A 20,327-nucleotide genomic window follows, 5' to 3' on the forward strand; every position below is an offset into this window, starting at 1 on the left:
CCAGTTGATTCATATACGTATATGTCTATAGGTATATGTGTACACATATAAATATATATATATATATATATATATATATATATATATATATATATATATATATATATATATATATATATATATATATATAAGTAAGTAAGTAATCTACCGGTTAAGGTAGGTTTTTGGACGGACACAACTACCAAACAAATATTTTATTACTCCTAACAAAACACAAAATCAATCATCCTACTCTATATCAGGTCCCTCTTCATCTCTGAGTACTTTCTTCCTCCCTTCATCCCGTCCAACATCCCTATCCTGTTCCTTCCCTTTCCTCTTTTGCCCAACATTCTACCCTCTATCACAGTCTTCAACATCCCACTGCCGGTCAATACCCCCTTCATCCACTTTTCCTGCCTCCACAGGATTTCTCCCAACAAACCCCTCTCTTCTCCCACCATACCAAGTACTTCCTCATTTGTTTTCTTCTCTGTCCATTTCACCTTCTCCATTCTTCTCCACACCCACATTTCAAAAGCCTCCAATCTACGTCTATCCTCCTGCTTCAATGACCACGTTTCCGCACCGTACATAGCTACGCTCCATATCAAAGTTTTTACGAGTCTTTTCTTAACATCCTTACTCAAAGTCCCCGTCATCAACTCCCTCCTCCTTGTGAAAGCCTCTTTGCCTAGCGCAATTCTTCTCCTTACGTCCCTACTACATTGACCGTGTTGGTCCAAAACACTACCGAGATACGTAAACTGCTCTATATATATATATATATATATATATATATATATATATATATATATATATATATATATATATATATATATATATATGCACTCATATAAATACACACACATTCAAACACGAAATCCCGACAAACATATACACACACACGCACGTCCTCGCACTGCAGCATATTGTCCCGCTCGGTCAATGTCGCAAAGAAATTAAAAACATGTTACCAATGATCACTTCTTTACGGCTCTATAGGACTCACGTAATCCGAAGTAATGACGTAAGCACCATTACTTTGAGATGGTCGCTTGTGACTCGACATTTTTCATCACCATTCTTACTGCGTCGTCTTTCCCCCTCCATATCATCATCCCTAACAGTCACTTGGCTGATTTCCTCGGACCTTTCAAAGAAGTGAAAACTTTTGTCGTCTGAGTTCTTTTTTAATAGACAGATTAGATCCTTTCATTGCTAACGGCGATAGTATTTTCAGAAACTACTGAATGCTCGGAGAAAATCCCTTACGTTGAAATGTTGAAAGCCCTTAAGTAGATGATATGGAGTATCGGGAATTTTTTCTTTGTAGGAAGAGATACGCTGTAACCTTGGTGATGGGAGCGACAGCAACAACATATGATAGCACCCCTTAGCACTTTTGCCACCGATCTGCTTAGCCCTGTGGTTGGTGAGCTCAGTAGTTAATCCAAAGTCATAATTCATGTAATAAACGTGGTTGCTGATTCCACCTCGGGCGTGGCGTTCTGTTGCGTTGGAAGCATTGATTGCTCTTATAATTTTTTTTCACTTGGATACCATTTAGCCCCAATTGTCGGGGGTACTTCATTTTATTTTTCACCCACAAAACCTGAATCATTACTGATGGCTGAGGTCCTTCTGTTAATCTACCTCATTGGTCCGCCTTGTGAGACTACAGATACTATCGCAGACTTTTCACCAAGCTTCTTCAGGTGCTATTGAGGTACTCTTGGTCATGCTATACAATTAGACCTTCTCAGAATAATTAGCGCATGTTGAATTGTTGTGATCATCTTGAAAATGCGCTTCCAAGAGCTATGGAGCGCTTCTGCATTTAAAAATATTAATTGTTTTTGCGATTTCCAACTTTTTATCTTACAAGGCTGAAGAAGTCATTCTCTGTTTGTACTCGCATGTTTGACCAAAGACGATGGTATGAGATTTTCCATTCCATGCGTGTTCCTCAGTCAGGTGTATTTCTTATGACATAGAAGTAATTTTTTGCGAGCTTTAGATGTCCGTTGGAGCATTGGACGTTTGGTTGATGTAGATACGACTTAACGCTGGCGCACATCTCCTCATTTACGCCTCCTTGTAGGGAATGTATTCCCAGAAAGTCCTAAATTGCAACGCAATTTGTACTCTCCCCCCGAGCAATGCAATTTAACCCTAATTACCGACCTAGAATGATAGTATTTTTTCTTTTCAGCGCATAGCTATGCATTTCTACTACGTACATAGTTCATATTGCCTGGCAATATGTCATAAATTACAATATATTATTATATACTGTCTCTGGATTAGTTTATTATGTATTAATGTGGTATTTTTAGAGATAACCCTTTGATTGGCAGTAATCAGATTAGTTTACGATGTTGGTGCCCCCTCCCCCAAATAATTCTTCGAAGAGGAGCCAAGAACAGTCATATTTTGTCATTTTTGATTTTGCGCCAAAGATAAGAGGAAATATGAGTACTGCGGTATTCATTAACAGTGAACCGCGAGTGCTGCAAACGACAGAAGACATTTTGAAAGCCTGCTATGACAGAAGATACTTGAAATATCATCTGGACAAAACCATTTTTCCACAGTCACATGACAACGAACAAAGAGTCAAGTTTTATTTCATTCGCAGATGTTTAATTTTTTTTGTCATCACTCCCTTATTTAGCGCAGACACTTCGTACCAAGTACAAATGCTCCTCCAGGATTTATTCCATGGCTGGAAATCCATCCGTCCGCACGAAAAGTCATCCATTTCTGATCCGCCAGACACGAGCTGAAAACCATTATATGCATGCGATTAATGGACTTAAAGCGAAATAAAATAAAAGAAAACCCCGTGACGACACTCTAATTCTCATTAGTTTCTGGGCACAGAGGAAGCGTTCCACTCTTTCATTTCGAGTGCCTCCATTCGCGAAGGAAGGGAGGGACGAGATGTTAGGCAGACAGACGTACTGAGAGGGAGAGAGAGATAGGGATCGGGTAAAAAAATGTATAAAAGGAAAGAACAGACTATCATCTGGGATGATTTCTGTCATCGACAGCGACAAATCACTCGGGTTTGCCTCCGCAAAAATTCAAAATAAAACACGAACTAACGTCTAGCTCGCAGTCATCGTTTGACACGGGATCCAAATAATGGCGGACGCATCCCATCCTCTCTCTCTCGCCAGAAAGGGCGGGAGTGATGTAAAAATGGCGCGCTCTGTCTCTCTTGCATTCTCTGGCCGTTTTATTCCCGCGCTCCCTCCAAAATCAGTCCACCACACCAACTCCACTTCTATTTCTCACTAAATGGACGACCTTAGTCGTATGCTCTTCCCCCCCTCTCCATTTTGGAGTGCCTTACACAAAACAAACAGCGTCCTGACACGTATGGTGATTGTGAGAGTGCGAGGGAGAAAAAAATTTGAACATCGAAATCGCCTGTCCATTGCGTCCCTCTACATTCTCCTTCTCTCTGCCTCTTTCCTCCTCTTCTCCTGTTGGGGGAAATGATGGAGGGGGGAAGGGAGAGGAGGAAGGGTATGAGGACATTAATTCCTCGGCGGCCCACGTGAGAGAGTTTAGCGTAGTGGCGAGAGGGTGGGGATGGTGTGAGTGAGGAGAATTTTCGTCTGGGTGAGAGAGAGAAGAGGGAGAGATGGAACGGCATTAAGATTCAGCGGCGGAGAGTGTGTTGTGACCTCGTGAGCTGTGGAATGCCCGTCACGCCGTGTTTACATTGCGATGATGGTTGCGAAGCAGGCAGCAAAACTCCCGGCGACAATCGATCGAAAGACGATGGGTGAAGTGGGAGACAGCCGGGGGAGTGGGGAATGGGAGAGGGGGGTTTTTCGAAGGGAACGAGGAGGAGCAGGAGGGAGAGAGAGGTTGCTCTTTTCCCCGTCTCTCACCTCACCTCCCCTTCCCCTTGCGTTTTCACTCTTTCCTTACCCAGGAGTCCGCGCTCCGATACACGTAGAGCCCTCTGTCGTGGAAACGACGTAACCTCGTCCGATGGCTTCCATTTTGTTTCGGCGCCTTGCCAGAAGGTCGCTAGCTGTCGGGAGTCGAAAGCGATTGGTCCGAGTGCGGCCGCGCCCCCCTTCCAAACCCTCCACGCCCCGCTTTCCCCTCCAAACCCTGCTCTTCCCCCTCCCCCTGTGCAGCACTTCTCCCACCCCAAACGCCCCCGCGTTTCTCCCCCTTCCCCCACTCCCGTACCCAACAGAACCTCTCCCTCCCGCTTGAAATGTGATTCCTGCTCTGGGCACCATGGCGCCACCATCCGTACCTACGTCCCCCGCGTGTTAACCCTCCTCGCATTGCCGTGGATGAATGGAGACGGCGGAGGCTGGCTGACGTGGTCGGGAGAGATCGCTCTTTCCTTTTTGCCAATCCTACCCTTCCCCGCCAACCTCTCGCGCTTCACTCCCACCCCCCCCCACTCGCCGCCTTCCACAAACTGGCTCCCAACCCAATCCCACCCCACCTCCCATTCCCTTCCTCCCCCACGCCCACCTTCCTTTCCCATCCATTTTCCGACTCCATCTTCTCCAATCTCGGCTCCTTCGGACCCCTTTCCTCCCCCCACCCACCTTCTCCCTCGGCACATCCACCCCGCCCTCCGCAACTTCCCGAGGCTTAATCCATCTCGTGGATCTCTTTCCCTACCCGTGCCTGCCTCTCACTCCGCCCCCACACTTCCCCCCCCCCACATCCGTGCCGTTTCCTTTTGTAATTCGCTTACGACACATCGCGCGAAATAAGTCGTTATCAGCGGTTCTCAATCACGCGAGTTAACAAGATGGTTGAGACGTCGATGTGCGGTAACTCGGTGGTAACCTAGGGTGAGCGGTGAGTAGATGCGCCCCGCTCTCTCCAGAAAGACGGACGTGGACGTGTAACGAGGTGGCCGCTGGAGAAATTACACTCCAGCGCGACAATCAATTGAACTCTTCTCCGAGAGCCTTGAATAGGTTTCTCCTATCTAGATCAAACTGGATATCCGATGACGAGTGGATGAGTGCCAGTCAAGATTCATGTCCATAGACTTCCATTATTGTAACAACCTTCTTGGAAGGGAATAAAAGTTTCAGTCACAACAGAAATTGTGAAGTAAATTAATGGTAACTAGATATTCATAAACTATATTTGATTGAAATAACTTATCACTCATTCTCACACAGCGTTATTCTTGCTACAAACCTTGTTACGATAACACACTCGTCGATTATAAACTGGATAATATGCCGTTGAAAGTTTTTTCTCCATTCTATTCGGATACCGAGCCGTAGAAAATTAATTTTTTTCGAAAATGTTGATAGGTCGGATTAGAAAAATAAAATCGTAAATGTCTTTGTATTTAAGCAAAAAAAAATTAACGTTATTTCATGTTACGTAATCACCAAGAATATAGTAAAAATACTCTTCTTCTCGTTTTCTTTTGAGCTAACCGAAATTCACAGAAGTAAATGAACCTTAATCACGTATATGTATGCTAGTTTAGTAGAATGTTTATATTTATTTTATTCCTTTCGATATCACATAACATTTTCGATAATTAAAATAAAGAACTTTCAAATCAATTATTCATACACTTAAAATAAAATTGTCGTGGAATTTATTCAGGAATTTGAGGACATGTTCAGTTAATGAAAACGACGAATGCTATCATGTTTTAACATTGCTAATCTTTTTAGCGAGTCGGTGGTGTTGGGCTGTTAGCCAGCCTCACTTTGCTCTTTACATCGTCACACCTGATTGTGATATAATTAGCTTTATATTTATAAGTCTCTTTAATTTTACTGTTCAGAACTGCGAATCAAGAAAACCTTTTGTAGCCCCAAAATATAACACTTTTTATGATCCCCCTGCGAAATACCTTAATCGGTGAATTATTAAATTATTTCTACTTCAGTACGTTACATTTCGTAGATGGGCTGTCATCAAGAACTTCAAATATAATTTATGTATTACATAAAGTTAAAAATATATAAACTAAAAGAATATTATTTGAAGTAGATTGTCTTATTAAATCCAAGTGCAAAATGACGGAAATGTTTACTACCTATATTATTAGGAGGCACATTTTAAACAAGCATTACATCTTTGAGATTATTTATTGAATATTTAACGAAACCTTAACTATATTTATTAACAGAGATTATTGCTAACGTCTCTTAGTTTACTTTTCTTAACTGCCTTTATCTAAGAGTAATGAATAGATTACCATGAGAAGAAATGTTAGTTCTTCTCGTCCGGGTACTCGCGATTAAATGCAATCGTAATTTACTGTATTCAGTGGATTAGAATTTTAAGCTTGGAGGAAATGAATTACAAAACGGCGTGCTTTTAACAATGAAGGAACTGTGTGTACACTGTTTGATTTTATAGAATAATTAATTTTATATCAAAACGTTAGAAGTAATATCGATCGTCTTTGACAATGAAATTTCAATTATTAATAATTATTATCGGAGTAATTTTGATAATATTATACGGGTGTGTTTACTAATTGAACAAAGGTATTATTCTTGGATTTGAGATTCGAAAATTAATATTTATAAATTTGATATTGAAAAAACTTTGAACGATTGAAATATTTTGAAACTGGCATAATACAGAATGCAAGTTATATATGACTTGCTAGTGCACATTTCCGACTTTATTTCGATGTCAGCTTTTAAGTACTGCAAACCTTGAATTTTCATGGATTTTTCTGTTATGACTATAAAACAATCTTTTTAAAAAAATAGCTCCTATTCATAATGCATTTAAATCTAACGCATATGGATGAAAATGAGTTTAGTCTCAGAATATTCTTTTCACGTAATCTAATGTGCATTCTGACTGGGTGTAAGTAAATTAGTAAGCCTTGATAATTAGTTAATTGAATGTTCACATTCTTTGACTGATTTGTGTTTTTCAACCCTTTGAATTGAAGTCGCAAAATTCATATGAGGTTCCACAAATATTTCAAATGGACACAAACAGGAATAATATTTATCTCATCATATTAAAATTAATTATGTCTTCCCTCATCGTTATATTGTCATTTTGAACACAGATATGAATTTAAATGTGCATCAAATTTTGAAGTAGCCATAAGCCCGAAGGTAATTAAATTAAAACGGAAAGAAAATGTTTTCTCTCACCTGAATGCTGCCGGTGGCTAAACATTTCGATAAAGGCAACTGACGATAATTTCAATTTGTGGAAAAAATAAACGGTGTAGTAATACCAGTGAATCTAAACCGAAGCATAAATTAACTTGACAAATAAAACTCTGCAGGACTCATTAAAACGTACACCCCTGAGGTATGAAATCATACGGATTGTGTGTCGGTCATGTGTTTGAATACACAATCGAGGTGGACATCATTACAGTGAGGTAGGTATTGAATCGATCGATCATAAAAAAATGATGCTAATAAGACTTTTGAAAATAGTAAGGCTGAAATTGAGAACGAGAATGAGGGCAAAGTTAGTTTAAATACTTAAATGAGAAGCATTCTAGATCGAAATGGCCTGAGTATGAAAAAATCATGAGAAGATTTAATTAAAGAATGATATGCATAGGGAAGGGATTACACTGACTCGATCACTAAAAGAAACACCAGTACTTTTAGTGTAAAAGTAGAAAGGTGATATCAAAATAGCAATAGGTATTAGCTTAAAGAAAAGAGTGCGAAAAATTAGTGATGTACGCAAGTGTGTTTGTGATTCTTTAACTTAACTAGTGTGAAAAGGAGAATTTTTAACATCCGTGTGTGAATGATAAGGGAGGCAAGAAATAAGTTATCAGGAAGGCAGAGTAAGAGACATGATTACTTGGAAAAATTTGAAGGTGGAAATAAAATTCGATGCAGTAGATACTGAGATGCAATGGAATATTAAATACGGGTGAAGGGAAGAGTACCTTTTTTGCGAGGCAGATGAACGAAAACATAATTCATTGTAAGCGGAAGAAAAAGAACGTATGTAAAGGTAGAAAATATTTATCGTAATGCAGAAATTGGAGGTTATAACGTGGATTACTCAGTAAGAACCCAAATCAGTTTCCTAATTATTTCTTGGGCGAATAAATGCAGTTCCTCAAAGAAGGTTTATTAGGAGTGGGAAATGGCATATTACAACAATTATGAAGGTGAAGCGGGATTAAAACGAGGGCTGGTGACAAAAGACTAAAAATTATGGCCTAATTATTAATATTTACCCCTAATGCCAATTTTAGTACATCGCCATTTAATTTACTGGCTGTAGAGATGATCCGATTGTGGAATTTATACTTTTCTCAAATATCATTTGAGTTGTTATTTACTTTACTTCATGGCTTCTATGTAAAAATTTCGGTTATTTAACTTGATCCGACATGTTATCTCGTTCTTCTTTTATCTATGCCTTATCGAATCGAATACTTCCCGTTAACAATCAATGCTTAAATTTATATCACAGTGCCTTGAGTATTGCCAACACTTTTTCTCAAAACCACTTGACAGTAAAATCGTTGTGTGTGGTAAGAAAAAAAATGCGTTGAATTATAATAAGAGGGGTGTGACCCAGGCGTACGCATATAGGTTAAATTATCGATATAATGTCGTGGATATATTTTGCCTGCTTGTATCTTTTCTCTTCAAGTGCTTTTATTATTTAAAATTACCTGTTTTCCTATTTCTACAGTAAGTATTTAAAACTATGATAAAAATAATAATTTTGAGGAATGCCTTTGCTGTGAGAGCACCCATCTTTGGGAAATTTTCTGAGAAATATTACAAAGTAAATGCTGACAGTTGGCCATCACTTCTTCTGTCGTGGATTTTCTGTGATGAAAACCAAATACATTATCCACGACCGCAGTTACTAAGCCTATAATTCAATATAGCTATTATTAGCGCTTTTCTAATATGGCATGGCATTCATATCACTGCATTCCCACCGGGCCACACTACCAACAATATCCTTTACAGAAGAAATACGCGGCAGTTAGTCGCGCCAACTTAGTAGTAACTTTATTACACTTACCGACATTTTAACCGATATCTAAGGTTTTCAGAAAAATGGGTTCCTTAGAGAATGCGAAGAGAGTTAGGAAATATGTATCTTTGAAATTATTATAATTTTTTGTGCAATACTGAGGGAATGGTTGCACGAATAAGTAATCTCATCTAAAGTCCAATGCCATCAGCATAAAAAATTATATTGAGACCAGATAAATAGCCTATATATCAATCAACCTGGTACGGTTTTGTTGAGTTAGTTACATAAAATCAATCTATTACGATTATTGTTACCAACTGATCATCTTACATCTGCAGATACACCTTTTACATATCCCTTAAACCCACTGATTCCAGACACATGACCTTCGCTTCCCTTCACACATTCCCTTCCACCACTCTCGCATGCATCAAGTACTTACCCATTTCCCAAGTCTGCTCACTCCCTCAACTTCAAACGTCGCTACCCACCTTAACCAGAACTACTCAAGTTCGACACCACGAAAATCTCTATCATTGTAAAAAACTTGATAATGATGTCGTGTTGGAATCGAAACCTGTCGGGTAGTTTTATTAAAATGTGTGAAATATTTCGACCTTTTTTATTATTTCCTTCTTGGTGCGTACTTATTGCTTATGAGTATGTCCCTTCTTCGTTAAGCCACCTTTGCTGAAAAATAATGCAAATGACATTTGAGGTAATTTTGCATGAAATAAAACGTAAGCTCATTGAATTGATTCATTTTTATATAAGTGAATTCGCCACACACATGGCGAATTATGCCGACTACTCGTTTTCGATACATTTTTCAAACATTCCCCCGGCATGAATCCGCCGATGGTTATTTTCTTTTCGTAAAGATTGAGTTAAAAGAGTCGCACCTCGCAAATTCAAACGGCCTCCATGGTGCGGGGGGGGTGGTCCGAATCACCCCCGACTAACGCCCCTCACCCACTCTCTTCATCCCCTCCGCCCCTCACCCCCCACGAGATCCGCACACATCCCGACCCGTGACTAATCTGCCGGCCCTCGTTTCCTGGCCCCCATTGCGTGACGCCGATGCAATGCAGGCCCCGGGGAGGGAAGGGAACGACGGGGTCCGCCCCTCCCGCAGAAGGGAATCGGGCAACGTCCATTGTGCGCGTGTGGCCGAGGGAGATGGAGGGAGGCCACCCCGCGAAGGATTAGTTGAGCAAACAGAGGATGGTGAGTCGGAGCGTAAAAAATAAAGAGGGGGAGAAGAGGCAGGCTTTTGACGATTCGCGTTCGTGGAATGGGAAAAGGCGCGGCCCATTGTGGTCCCCGAGTCGAACGTCGGACCCCACGGTCTATGGCAGCAGCAGCAAGCAAGCCCACCGATATCTAGAGGGGGGGGGGTTGTTGGATGGGGATCGGATGCGATTTCTTGCCCCCTCCCTCCTCCCAACTACCCCAAGCAGAGCACGTCCTTCTCCAAACTTTCCGCACCCTCCCTCTCTGTCAAACACCCTTCCGGGCAACATCGAAGGATCCACGGCCTGCCTGCCTGCGTCAGCCACACTAATGCACCCTTACCCCCGTGATTCCACGACCCATGGCACATCCCGATGGGTAGTGTAATTTAGGTGAAAGTAGAAAAAAAACTGCTTGAAGGACGTTAGGACGATGGCGGATATATGGATGTATTTACGAGCATGCTTAGTTTTACATTTGAACCATATCGACTCTCGGATGTTCCTTCATGTAGATATGCCACAACAATTTTGTCCAACCAATCTGCCGACTCCGCGGAGGAATGTCAATAAGCTGGTTATAATTGTTTGACACACGCCGGGGAAAAATTCCGGAATGAATTGTTTAGCAAAGTCATGTATCGTTTGCGTTCTTTGATCCGCGTACTGTACTGCATTTCGATGTTTATCTGATGAGGAAAGTAATGCTATGAAGATAACGAGATGTACATGGGCTCTCCGATACTCAAAATAAGGCATATATTACTCCAATATAGAATGATACTCAGTATCATCATATCTATTTTCCCCTTTCAATGTAGTCCAATATTGTGTCGAGGTGGAAAGCAGTCGAAATACTGAAAAAAAACGCGAAATTCGATAATCGCAATACGATACTCTTCATCGATGTCACAATTTAGAAGCATCAGTAATATAGATCCTAAATTTATGTCGCACCGCTTCAAACTTCAAAATCGAAAATGGCTTGTCGATTAAAACGAATTAGACATTGTAGATATAAATAGATGACAATTTAAGATGGAATGTGTTGTTATTATTATAAGAAATATATTTGGTAATTAAAGGAAGATAGATTTGATGCCATGCATATATCTGCAACTGCTTATTAAAAAAAGAGTAAAATATTAACTTTCGGATGAGTCACTTCCGCGCTAGGGGAGAGCGTTGGGATGTTGGTAAGCAGTAAGATTGCATTTTCTTGGAGGAGGTTAAGGAGAGAATCGCTAAGAAAAAAATTGAATCCAATAAACTTCGTGCACGTAAGAAGGATTAATGTGTTGATTCATACACAGACATGACGTGCATGTCGTACAGTAGTGATATAAAAATGCATGCTGAGCGAAGTGGTGTAAAAGATTACGTTAGCTTGCGTGGACGCAAGGAAGACAATAGGAGTCCGAGTACACGAAAGTGAGGTGGAACCCCATGTAATATTCCATTTCTGGGAAAATTTGTCTTAAATTATTTCTGACTGTTCATAATTTATTAGTGTGCGTAATATTACCCACTCCTTTATAAAGGGTGAACTTTGCATTTAGTGAGCTATACGTATACTCGTGGCAAGTGGTTTTCCGCTTTATTTTGGAAAGATTTGTTGCCAAGGTGTGGGAGGAATAGGAAGGAGAGAGGTCAAGCTACGTGAACCAAATTCTTCCAAGTCTTATCTCTCGAAGGAACGACGGATGGTGTCATTCCGTCCGGTTCGCACGAAGGACTGCGTTTTGGGCGTATTCAATCGCTTCCCTGTTTTATGTCTTCTTTTTCTCTCGCTCTTTTCGGCAAAGGACCACGGACGGCTGGCTATCTAGCCCGCACAAGATGGACTGCATGAATTGGCACAACAGCCAATACATACTATATAATACCCCACCCTGATTGTCTATCTCGCTGTCGGCGGCGCAATGTCATCGCCACTCCCACACGTCGGACCACACGTAAGAACTTGCCTGAAGCAGTTGGCACGGATTCGGAGGGAAAGGTGTGATCCTCGGATCGCAGAGGGAAAAGGGAGAAAAAAGAAATGATTCGGCGAAAGGCAATCGGATTCGCGAAAAAAAATGCATCGATGGAGATAGGCGCAGTCGAACTCGTGATATCATCGGGGCGAGAGTCGTGAGGAGAGCGGAGGACAAGGGGCGTGGGGGGGGTGGGGCGTGAATAAAGATCCGAGGAGGATGCGGCCCAGGTCGATTTCCAGAAGATAAAAAAGTTTTACATTCTCTGCGGTTGTCTCTTCCTAGGAGTTAGTTGTGCTCCCGGTGCCCCAGGGTATTTTTATTCTGCCACTTACTTCCCTTTTGTGCAATTTTCCGTTTCGCAAACGCGGGCCTTATTCTGGACATTTTTATACATTATCCTTTGACATTGTACTTGTAAGTAATTCACTATTTACGTAAAGGAGATCCGATAGAGCCCAAATGCGCGTTAACGCGATTCGATCTTTCAAGGAAAGAATGATGCACAAAATTTAGACCTGGTGCCAAAAATTCTATTTTTTTTCACTCATAGAGTTCCTCAAGCTGAACTTTGCTATTTCAAAGTTCACCCTGTACACGTCAAGGTTTTCATAAATCAAATAATATGTCTAGGTTATATAGTTCAGTCTTCGTGAATACGTATATGCAAGTGGCTCTGAAATACATCTTTTCTTCTTTACGAAATTTACATAAAAGTTGTCCATACCTCTTCCAGGCAAGCTGATGTCGAACAGAGCTAAGGGAAAACATTAAGTATAATAAAAGGCAACAGGGAGTATTGCACTTAATGGACACCATTCCCTACGAACATCAACCTGCAGTCCAGTTCAAGTAGGCAAACGGTTCAAATGAGAAGAAAATATGGAAATGCATTAACGAAAAGATATCTTAATTAAAGGTGTAGGTAATGAATTATATGGTTTATTTTTCCTAGCTATTTTTCATACCTATTTCCCTTCTGCAGGGTTCCCTTAATTATCCTTTGTGTCTTCAAAGTTTCCTAGTAATTTCAATTCGTAAATCACAAGAAGTACTGATGAAGAAATCACGTACAGCGTACTCCGATACTACAACTGTGAATACCGCAAAACAGTAATTTGGAACGTCGGGTATCGTGAAAAGACGAGATAGTCAATTTTCATTTTCGATAACAAAGGAATGTTTACTCTGAGAGCTTTATTTCTTAATATTATGAACTACAATTCATTACCAATGCACAGAGAGAGTGTACAAATCCTGTGTAGGTAGTTCCGAAATTTTCGGCTCGATAAGCCACATAACTAATTGTCAACAAGCCCTCAATTACAGTTTTTATTTCTTTCCGTTAAAATGATTTCACTGGACGTTGTCACTCGATAATTAATCCTATTCCTATGTATTTATTTGATTACAAATGCCCTATTATGGGAACACCTATAGATATATATAACTTTCTGACCGCAATATGAATGAATCAATATAGTGAAGGGACTCCTCCAGGGGACACATTCCTTAAAAACTATCATAGATTACATATGGAACAGGAAAAGAAGAATATTAGGTACATTGTGAATTCGCGCCAGCGTTTGCATCACTTTAAAAAGCAATGGATTTCCCCTATATGGTGATACCAATGCATTTCTTGGTATTTCGTTTTATGGCATATTTTCGTATTTATTTTCTCCCTTGGCGAAATTATGCCGGCTTATCATCATAATTTTCTTTGGATCAAAGTAAACTTTGGTCAAGACATAAGTCTCCACTCAACTAATTTATTCCCTAAAATCCTCCTTAAATGAAGATTTCTCTTCATTCGGGTCATTCTTATTTTTATAATTCAATTCAAGGATTTCTTCAGCACTTAAGTCTTTAAGTTTCACTTCTATTACCACTGAAAACAACCTGCTTCTTTCTAATATAAGTTTATAGCATGACCCTAGCGGTGTACATATATATCAGTGTTCAAAAATATCAATTCATCGTTGCATTATTTTTTGGTTTTCATCAATTTCTCCACGCACGTCCCTCTTCCTGGATTTTCTTTCACGTTGCCTCCTTCGACTAAGAATTCCTCATTCACTGCTCCCGATATCGCCTAAGTGAAATCGCATTCGCTTCATTTCTTTACTTTAGCTGTGCCACCACCTTCTTTCCTTTCTGATCCTTACATCTTTCCCCCTTTCCACTCCCCCAGCTCCTGGCCCCCATACCATTCTTCTTCTCTCCCATCTCCTACCCTCCCTTCCGGCCGAAGGTTTGACGGCGTCGTAGCGAAATTTAATGGGCCAATAATATCCCCGCCCCGTCTCAACCCTAGGCCCTCATTCGACCCCCTCCGCCACACGGTCCGTCCGTTTCCAAGCACAAAGCATCCATCGCCTTTTCATTCTGCGGGATATCACCCCTCCTCCTCCTCCCTCTCAACCCCCTTACCAAAACCCTCCAATTCGCCACCCCCTCACTCCCATACTTCGGAACCCTCACTCCGTCTCCCTGCACCGTCTCCCTGGACCAAACCTTCTTTATTTCTATTTTTTTACGCAAGGGGTGGCTTGGCCAAACCCTGTTCTCTCTCTTATAAGGTCATCTCTCTCCTGTGGGGTATCGGGAAAGGGATGGAGGAATAGGGTGGGTGGGTGAAGGGGCGGGTGCTGGCGGGGAGGGGTGCGGCTTATGCCTCCCTGGCCTCCACAACCCTCACCCCACGACGATAGTTGGGGCAGAGAGGGAGGTCGGTCGGTCGGTGGGTACGGCACCCCGTCCACATTTCCGCCCACAATTCAACACCGCCGTATGATTGATTGCGTTTCATACTGCCAATGGACTGGGTGGGGAGAGTGGTGGGGAGAGGGGTTGGTGGATGGGTGGAGCTTGCGGGTGCAGGTTTTTCGGGCATGTGTGTGTGTGTGTGTCGGTGGGTGGCCAGTGAGTGCTCTCGTGGGGAGTGACGGGGGATGGGGCGCGGAGCATCTCGGCACACTCCGGCAATCTATTTCCCGGATGATGCCGCACCAACCCTCCGAGAGGCGGCCACCAAACCAAGATCCCAATGGTGGCAGCGGTGGTTGGGATGCCGAGAGCGCGGAGGTCTGGTGCTGGGGTGAGGGTTTAGGGGTTGGAGGTGGGAGGATGGTCTGGATGAGGTGAAGAAGTTTCGAGAGAGATTGATTCCCATGAGGACTCCCCCCTCCATAATCCAACTCCCGAATCCCTCTTATTCACGTGTTAACCCTCCCTTTATCAATTTTTGCCCTGCCTAGTGGGGCGATCAATTGGATTTAATAACTGCTTTCGGCGTATAAAAATTATTTTGTAGGACCTTAATTTAAGTTAAAAAAAACATTTGACCATTATGGACAGTTGTAGGAGTTAAATGTATCTTCACAATCATTTTAATAGTAGGTAATCACTTTGTATATGACGCTCCAAACTCTGAGGTTTTACCGAACACTTACACAAGGCTACACCGTACTGCTATGTTATCTAGGCCTACTTAAATCGGCAAAACAATTACGGTACAAAAAAGATCTAGACTGTCTGCTGCATTTAAAACCGAGAATTTTGGGATACAATCGACGTGGTCAGTGGCTCGTGAAATTACGTAATCTGCAATAGGTTCCTTAAGTCGTGTCCTTTAGGTTTCCGCTCATAATTCAGGCGAGTGAAAATTCAATGAGTCAGATTCAGATTGTATCTGTAAACATATTTTTTTAGCCAATACTCTCCTACGCTAAGCGGCCGGTTGATAAATATCCCTTGTAATCAGTCGGAAAATGTTTAGCATATATTTTGTGCTTCTACAGATCGTCTCAGGCATGAATTATGTGTTATGATGCAAAGTATTTTCTTGAAATACATATGTGTATGCTAAGAATGCATAGAATAATATTCCTTCAAAGTATTTCATACTTCCAACTGCCAAGGTCTAGTAAATAAATCTAGTCATTATGAATACCAATGTCAAGCGTATGCAACTAACCCAATGAAATGGTAATATGATATTGCTTCTATTTTTAAATTTTATATAATGGCAAACATTCCTTCTGATACAATAGACTCACTTCTCGGGCTTGCTATCCCAAGTTTTATACTGAACAATTCAAGGCTTTTCTTAATGTTAACCGATGACATATTATTGTACCTATAAATAGGGTCGAACAACCCAACCAATTACATAAGAGAATTCCGATTTGTCATTTTTAGTCGTACACGAGGAGCTCTCGCGAAGTAAACTATGCAATGCACACGCATTTGGACTCTCTCCTTCAGAGTGTTTTCTTGAAGCTGCGGCACTGCTGAAAATATTTGGATATATTCTTGATGGCAGTTGAACTCAATTTAATAATGAAGGTATATTGATTACTATAATTACATTTTAAATCAATGCCGTCTTTCTGGGTCTTCCCCTATTGGTTACAGCAGTTCATAAGCACTAATCGAGTTTTAAACTAAAAAATTTTTATAAGCGCTTATTTTTGGTCCAATCTGTAATTAAGCAAATGTACTTTGAATAATCTGCTCCCGGGGTTTAATTCATAATATATCGAGCATTAGAAGTCTTCTTACAGAAACTCATTTATTTTTCGTCTTAGAAACCGTACTCATTTCTTAGCTAGGTCCTTCGCGTAAAGAATATATCGATTAAGAAAAGTGTGCAAAATTTCCATTAATACTGTTCAAAAACCACAATAAGTTTCTAAAACTCCTGGAAACCTTTCTGTCGTATGATTTATTTTAAAAAGGTTATCATGCTACTGTTATATTTCTCTAACATAGACTAAAATTGAGACGAGAAATAAAGAACTTGGTTTTTTCCCTGTGCATTTCTTCAGCCGAATTTTGATTTGTCATTGGTTTTCAGTTCAGGATGAGAAAAAATGAACCCGTTGGTGAGTGAGGACATGGTGAGAGGATGTCCATACTATAAAATGGAGCCAATCATTCGTATTTCATACCGAAGTTGTCCCTGTGCGTCGTAATTCGTTGATCCGGCCGGGTGTTGCGGGATTCTCGTCCGTGAGTTCGAAATCTGGGACGCCCTCACCCTCTCCGCCTTCCTCCGCGTTCTATGCCCAGTAAGCAACGGAGGAGACAGCGGACGCTCCCTTAGTCCCGCTGTGCGGGTTCTCAGGAGAAGACAAATTGGCTCCACGGTGGAACCGTAAAAAAAAAAATCTTTTCAGCATAATGAAAACCTTGTGCGAGGAGAAGGGGAATCGCTGGGGTTGAAGGGGAGTCCGTAGGCGGAGATCGGTTGCAACGGCTAGGGGTCGCCTCATCCGCGTAAAAGAATTTCCCGTTGATTGGCAGTGGCCGTGTAAAGCACGTCCGGGGCTGAATCCCACCTTTGGCTTGGCTCGGCCGACTTCCCAGGCGCCAAAGCTCCATCTTTATTCGCGGCGGGGAGGCGGTCGAAGCGGCGGCGATTGGAAGGCACGCTCAGCACGTCCGCGTCGCCTGGAACCCTTCGAACGCCCCCACCCCTTCCCACCTCTGCACGGTCTTATCTCTCTCTAGCCCACCCCCCCCTCCCCTCCCGCCATACCACCCCTCCCGCCCACTTATTCCATTCCTCCGATTTCCCCCACCCCAATTCCTCCTTTTCCCCAACTCCCGCCTCTCACCTCGCTCCTTCGGAATTAACATCTTGCAGCTGCAATCCCCAATCATCGCACCGCGATAGGTTTGCATCCCCACCGGGAGTGGATAAGCATCCAAATGTTATGCATCGCACACTTTTCTCTGTCGCGGGAGACAATGCAAAGATGTCGGGAGGCCGTGAGAGAGATACAACTCGAGGCGACGGCGGGGAAAAATATTGACGAAGAGGTGTGTGTGAGGGGCGTAAGAGGCGATGCAATAGTCCCATGGACGTGGGGTAATTCGCTTTGCGTCGCGTGCAAGGAAAAGGAAGAATAAAAAAATCAACATTTGGATAAAATATAGCTACATATACTATTGATATGTTATAGATATTACAATATCCTGCGAGCCAGCATTAGAGTGTGGCAGGCGGGAAATACACTCCAGACTAATTTCGACCCGAATATGACCCTACCACAGTCGGACAATTTTAATCTGATCTCTTATTTTTCGTGAAAAAAACGACGTCTTAAATCTATCCGTTCTACACTTAATCGCTCTAATTTTATTAGCATGATCTCTCCGACCGTAGTACGATGGGGGTAATAATACATTTTCAACATCACCACTAAAGAGACCACCTTCCAATGTTTGCAAGAACATCAATCTGTAACATAACCTTCGCTCTGTGAGTGATTCTCAGTCAGAGTTGGTAGCAGGGGCTTTGAGTTAAGACGTGAAGAAAACTCGTCACAACCTTGATATTGGCGTGGTATTGTATGGCGCGGAAACATGGCCATTGAAGCAGGATGATAGACATAAATTGGAGGCGATTGAAGTGTATTTTTGAAGAAGAATGGCAAAGGTGGAGTGGACTGAAAGGAAAACAAACGAGGAGGTTCTAGGTATGAAGGAAGAGGAGAGAGGATTTTTGGAATAAATCAAGAGGAGGCAGGAGAGATGGATGCAGAACTGGGATGCTGAAGACTGTGATAGATGGGGGAATATGAGGCAAACAAGTGAAGGACAGGAGTAGAATAGGGGTGTTGAATGGAATGATGAGAGAAAGATATTGATGTTATTTGTTATTAAGTATCCTGTAAGCCACCTCTAGGGAGTGTGGCAGGAGGTGAATACCCACCAGACTAATTTTGACCCGAATATGACCCTACCGCGGTCGGACAATGCTATTCTGATCCCTTATCGTATTTGAAAAAAATGACATCTTAATTCTATATGTTCTACACTTAATATCATTATTTTAACGACATGATCTCTCCTACCGTGGTAGGATGGGGGTAATAATACATTTTCAACATCGCTGCTATAGAGACGTCCTTCCAGGTAATGCAAGAGATTTAATTTGTAATTTTACCTTCGCTCCATGAGAGATCCCCAGCCAAGCTTCTCCAATATTTTGGGTATGCCACTAATTTTATCATAACGGCGTTTTGCAAATCTAGCTCCTCCACGCTGCACGCGATCCAATTCGGCAATCAATCCAACTTCGCGAGGATCCCATTTACTAATGTTTTCTTAGCTTGGTCACATATTCCCCCAATGTGTTTCACCCAGGAGAGGTCGTGAGTGAAGGTAACGCATAGGTATTTAATCGAGCATTCCATTTCGGTGTTCCCGATGCAGTAGCCATTCTGGAGGGAATTGCACTTTTTCCATAAAAATTATGACAACACACTTTTTTAGGTTTAATTCTAATTGCCGAGTGTCGCACCAGCGTTGTATAGCATTGAGGTCATCTGATAAAGGTGATGTATTCTCATGATAACGGATCGTACGGTAAACCAATGTATCGTCGGCAAATCAACTTATCTTAATATTGACTACGAAGTGAATGTTGTTAATATAAAGTAGGAATAAACGAGGTCCGATAACACTTCCCTGGGGAACACCTGAAGTTACTACTACTGCATTTGAGCTAACTCCATATATGACTACTCTTGGTACATGACAATTCAAAAACTTTTATCCAACCCAGGATATTTTTATCCATGCCATATGCTTCTAGCTTTGTGAGTAGTTCACTATGCGGTACTTCGTCGAAGACTTTCTTAAAAATCGCGTCCATTGAAACATTGCTCTCTCCCGAAATAAGAATATCATGAACGAAAAGCGTAAGTTGTCTCGCACGATCTACCCTTTCGAAAAACGTGCTGATTTTTCATTAATAACTCCTGACTATCGAGGTGTCTCACGATCGAACTAGCAACTATACCCTCCCTTAACTTAGCACGAAATAGATGTGAGGGAAATAGGTCCAGTTTTGTGTTGTTAACAGAGATAAGAGAATTATCGCTGCACCGTTGGGTAGCTTGTGTCCATCAAAAACCTACATTGACCGGAAGATTACCAACAATAATAGGTTTTCTGTTCAATCCTCACTAAATCCCAAAGTTTGCAATGGAGAAAAATGAAGAATTGATGTGAAAGATTAGACAGACCTATTAGAATTCATGTGAAATGCCCATTGTACGACTGATTGCGGATATCTTATGTATGTGGGTATTTAATTTCAGTGTAGTTGCCTTAGTTATTTGTCTTAAACTTAATTTCAGGTTATTTTTAT

Source organism: Hetaerina americana, unplaced genomic scaffold (assembly GCF_022747635.1).
Source record: "Hetaerina americana unplaced genomic scaffold, ioHetAmer1.1.p SCAF_17, whole genome shotgun sequence".
In the NCBI taxonomy this organism is placed as follows: Eukaryota; Metazoa; Arthropoda; class Insecta; order Odonata; family Calopterygidae; genus Hetaerina; species Hetaerina americana.